Raw genomic sequence first — 5,832 nt, forward strand, 5'->3', positions numbered from 1 at the left:
CAAGTCACTGTGGTTAGCGAGTAGAGCCACGAGCACAGTATTACTTTTCTTTTCCTGCATCATACTACCATCTGTTATGTCAAAACTGTTGTTACACCCGAAAGAGAAAATGAAACAACAAAAACTGGTGCATGCTGTGTAACATCACATTAGGTCACCTTCCATTTATGGTTAGCTAAAGTTGGAACAATTACAGTTCACTGCTCCCCGCTCCATGGGAGAGTACTAAACTCTAATATGATCCTATGAGAAAAAACAAACATACAGAATGGTCACAAATGGAACGCTTTTAAAAGAGAAGGTCATTCAGAAAAAAAATACCCCCTTCCCCTAGTGTATCGTGTGATATTTAAAACATTCATCGTTGTGAAATAGCAGCGAAAACTTGTTTCAAACAGAAAATTTTATAAACAGTTTTAAAACCATAAATTATTAATTTTCATCATCATAATCACAACCTTGATCCCTAACCCTAACTCTAAACCCTAAACCTATACCTAAGTGTAAACCTTAAACCCCTAACTCTAAACCTACACTCTAACCCTAAACCAACTCTCTAATCCTGAAGCTAACCCTAAGCCTTAAATCCTAACACTAACCTTAAGCTCGAACCTTAAACCCTTGTCTTAATTTCATCGTAGCGTTTTCGTTTCAAAAATAATGCTGTCTTTTGTGTGCACAAAGGATTCAACCAATATAGTTCCCATTTTGAAAATGTTTTGTTTTGGAACTCTTCAATATATCCTTTGTATGTATGTATGTATGTATGTATGTATGTATGTATGTATGTATGTATGTACGTATGTACGTATGTATGTATGTATGTATGTATGTATGTATGTATGTACGTACGTATGTATATATGTATGTATGTATGTATGTATGTATGTATGTATGTATGTATGTATGTATGTATGTATGTATGTATATGTGTGTATTTATGCGTGTATTTGTGTATAACTGCGTGTGTGTGTATATATATGTATAATTACAGTTAAACACGCAAATACATTTGTGTATATATATCTGTGTATATATATATATATATATATATATATATATATATATATATAGCAATTAACAGGTCTATATATTTTTAAATGTCTTTCTTTGAAAAATTGCATTCGGTGGGATTAGTAATATTTTTGGTAGAAATGACTGATTGTCCCTCTTAGCGTATGGCGTGTATGTAGAATGCCTCCTGGCATGTATGTATAATGCCCTCTATATATAAATTTATATATATATATATATATATATATATATGTGTGTGTGTGTGTGTTGTGTGTGTGTGTGTGTGTGAGTGTGCGCGCGCGCGCGCGTGTGTGTGTATGTGTGTGTGTGTGTGTGTGCGTGTGTGTGTGTTTACATATACAGAAACACATTGACACACATACATATATATATATTATTGCCGTTGCCGGCTGCAAAAGTTGAGTTATTCAGAAATCTTCCGGAAGCGTGTTATCGGGTTACCCATCTCATTCACTCACATGACGTCCCCCACCCGGAACCACGCACACACACATACACACACTCACACAGAGACACCAACAACAACAACACATACTCACCTACGACACTCTCTCACCCTTACAACATACACTTACATATATATACACAGCCATAACTCTACGTCTCCATAGACACACTCATACTTAGACATCTCCAGCGGAAGCATAAACACACACACACAGAGAATAAAGTGAAAGAGAGAGAGGTGAGAGAGAGAGAGAGAGCTGCTCATAACTGTCACCACTTCTCTTTCGTCTCTTACATTACCATCCCACTTCGACATCAGCGGCACGTTCTGCATACTAATTACAAAATACGGGAAGGTCTTACATACAATATATATATATATATAATGAATGAGAAAACTTCGTTTAACGAAGATTATCCAAGCGATTAGTTGACGAAATCTTCCTCAAGGACCCGCTACTGTATTTATACCTAAACCACAGTTCGCGTTCATGCCACCCTCTCCAAACTATCAACTCCAGCCCCCTTCCCCCACACAACTACATACCCCTATTCGAATTATTACCCCTTCTCTCCGCATTACTTTCTAACCATTTTTTGACACTACCCTTTTCTCCGCGCGCACGCACACACACGCACACACACGCACACACACACACACACACATACACAAGGCTACCCCCCGCCCCCCATCTTGCCTTCCCCTCCTTTACCCCTAAAGAAAACGCTGTATTTTTCAACAGAGGGTAGAGCTGGGAGCATGTCGGGTCCCTCCCAGCCCCCTTCGTTTATATCCACTTCCTACTCAAGAGTCCCCCTTTCCCTCCCATTCTCCCTCAGCAATCGCTGTAGTACATCATACATATGGACCCCTTAGTCACCTTGCCTGCTAACATATACTCCCTCATCGCCCCAACTTCATTATGTCTTCCGCTACCACCATTTACGTTCCCCTTGTTTTACCCTCGTCTTCTCCTCCTTTCCCTGTTTCTTTTTTGATTTTTTTCTCATCTTCTACTTCAACCCTCTCTCTCTCTCTCACTTTCTCGCTTCCTCTCTACTAATTCTCACCCCCTACCTACCAACCGGTCTGTAACTTCCTATATAACTTATTGCCAAGCCTTGTTTCTAGTTTATTTGTAGTATTAGTAGTAGTAGCAAAAGCCACGTGGAAAACGAAGCTTAAAAAAAAAACTAATATAATCGTCTATCGACAGGTTATTTTGACAACTTTGGTTATATATATTTATCTATATACATATACACATATAATTTTCCTACGAAGGTGAGTCCGGCCTTTTGGTTTATTGTTGATATCGAGCATCGCGTTCACTATTATGAAATTCAGCGAATATAAAACTATACTTTTTCTTTCATAGTTATTTAATATATACAACTAAATATTCTAGTTCTTTAGGTCAATATATACGCACACTCACACATATATATTTGTTATTTATGTGTAACTTATTTCCATCGTGTATTTTGACAATTGTAAATGGGATGCTAGCTAGCAAACCCTTTTTCCATTTTCTGTTTGCAGCTTGCTTTGTTGAGTTTGTTATTGTCACTGCTATTGTTTTGTTTATGATAATCGCTGTTGCTCTCTTCTTGCTATTGTTACCAATGTTGTTATTCTTAAAAAAAAAAAAGAGATTTAAATCTGTTTGAGATATTTGAGCATTGAACGAACAAAATTCATCATTTGTTTTTCTTTTATCCCAGTTCCTTATGTAAATTCTGTTGAAAGTGTTTGTGTGTGTGTGTGGAGTCTACTTTATTTCTTCGTGATCGATAAGAGAAGTACCCATGACATAAAACGGTTGATTCAAGTGGATATATACCAATCCACATTGTAATTCAATATTAATTATTAATTAGTGTTGTATTAAAAAATATGAAAAAGGAAACAGGAAATCATATTTAAAAATGTAATACATTGTTTATGTAATCTTATCATAATTGATAATTATAGTCAGAATTAAAATTAATTTAGTGGCAGAACAAATGAAACATGTAAGAGGTTTGACTATTACTTTCTCAAGAATCTTAGGGACATAAGTGAAGAAAGTTGCATTGTTCTCACAACGAATCGAAAACAAATAAAGGATTATTTATAAGTCTGGCTGGGAGTTTGCCACCCTCTACGGGCACACGGTCACCTATTTGAACCGACCCCAGCAGTCAGTACACGTCTGCCTTGTTTAATCACAAAGCCTGCCAAAATTGTAGGGAAGGGGAATCGGACTGCGTGACGGTCATGCCTTTCTCAATGTCATTATTAAGTCGTGGGAAAGCGACTTGACTTCCGCAGGGAATCGAAACCTCAGCTCCGAAGGCGCTTACCTCTTCCTCTGATCCGCCAGCCTGAAATAATAATTTCTCGAACAAAACCACTTCTTTTTTGTTTAGCTCTAGATAAACGCTAATTGAGCATACACTTACGTTTAAATGCTTTCCCATCGTGACCTTCCGGTAAAAACAAAACAAAACAGTGAAATGTACCTAAGACTACATTATCCCATGTCTTTTTTTAAGGGTGGTAGGAAGTTTAGCTGTTGTTTCTAGCGTATGGAGTGATTAGGTAGAAGCTTCCCTCGTTGACTCTCACAAAATAGGTTCTGAAGGAAAGAGTAAAATGGTGTAATGGACCTCAGTACATTACTGCTATCAATATTATCAAACGCCTTTGTGTAGACTTAACGAGAGTTGACAAATGAGGGGTTAAACATCCAAATTTAGGGTAATTCAACCTCGCAGTTGCTTAATAGAAACAACGGGAGCTTAAGTGAAAACATTGAAGTGCGCACGCGCGAGTGTGTGACTATGTGTGCGCGTATATGTGTGTGTATGCGCGTGTGTATGTATGTGTGTCTATGTGCGTGTACATGTTTCTGTATATACTGCGTGTGTACACGCGAATGTGTGTTTGCGCGTTTTTGTGCATGCTGCGAGCACGTACGTCTGTGTGTGTACATATATGTAAGCCTGCATACGAGTGTTTGTGTGAAAATATGTATGTATTTATGTGTGTTTGTATGTTTGTATGTATGCACGCTTGTATGTATGCATGCATTTAGGTAGATGTGAGTGTAAATGTGCGCGCGTGAGTATACATGTATATATATATATGTGTGTGTATGTATGCATCTATCTATCTATCTATCTATCTATCTATCTATCTATCTATCTATCTATCTATCTATCTATCTATCTATCTATCTATCTATCTATATATATATATATATATATATATATATATATATACACACACACAAATTATATACGTGTGTGTGTGTGTATTGAGCAAGTACATCATCTAACGGCTGTCAAATGTATGTTTTTATCATTTTTCATGTGAGTTTTTTTTCGACAAACGTGTAGAGCGTGATATATTAACATAGTTGTTTAACTTTGAATTCAACTCCGATCGAGCAAGACGTATGATCTAAAAGCATTCCAACCGTGACCATCACATTTTTAAAAAAAGCATTCCAGTCATAGTGTAAATCTATGAAAAGATTCTAAATCTCAGAACTATGTGATCCTATTCAGTCCTCTTTTTGTTTTTAAGACGATACACTGTGATCGGGGGAAAACTTGGCTGCTATTTCTAGCAGGTCGACCGACCACACAGTCTCCATTAACTTGTATGATGTTGACAGGGTGATCGAGTGATGTGCGTGTGCGTATGTGTTCAGCGGTATATAAGTCTGACATCTGACAGTTTATACACATTTCGTTTTTGTATTTGGTTCACAATATTTTTTATGTGAATTCATTTACTTTTTTTTTTATATATATAAATAAATAAAAATGTGTAGAAGAAATATATATATATATATATATATATATATATATAATATATATATATATATTATATATATATATATATATATATGTGGAGAGAGAGAGAGAGAGTTTACGAAAAAAAAAAGAAAAGACGAAGACAAGTGGTGTACAAAACAAACAGATGTATTAGTATAATGCTCAGGAATAGAAAAAGTCTTTTACGTTTCGAGCCTATGCTCTTCTACAGAAAGGCTCGAAACGTAAAAGACTTTTTCTATTCCTGAGCATTATACTAATACATCTGTTTGTTTTGTACACCACCTGTCTTCGTCTTTTGTTTTTTTCGTAAACTCTCCCCATATATATACATACATACATACATACATACATACATACATACATACATACATACATACATACATACATACATGCGTAAATGTCGAACGATGAAAATGAGTGTTCAACATTGCCTTGGTGGATAAATTTATTTATTTATGTATTAAGGCTACCATTGGTTTCATGTAAAGAAAAAATATCCTAATATTTTAACAATTATTC

General features: G+C 35.9%; 1 protein-coding gene across 1 annotated transcript in view; it reads left to right on the forward strand.

Annotated features, from left to right (window-relative positions):
- The first annotated feature begins 2,270 nt into the window (after positions 1-2,270).
- LOC115210661 (paladin) overlaps positions 2,271-5,832 on the forward strand; it is a 137,032-nt gene continuing 133,470 nt past the window's right edge. Inside the window, exon 1 of the mRNA XM_029779322.2 lies at positions 2,271-2,767. The gene's annotated coding sequence lies outside the window, so the exon portion shown is untranslated. The remainder of the gene's footprint in view (positions 2,768-5,832) is intronic.

Source organism: Octopus sinensis, linkage group LG1 (genome assembly GCF_006345805.1).
Source record: "Octopus sinensis linkage group LG1, ASM634580v1, whole genome shotgun sequence".
NCBI lineage: Eukaryota > Metazoa > Mollusca > Cephalopoda > Octopoda > Octopodidae > Octopus > Octopus sinensis.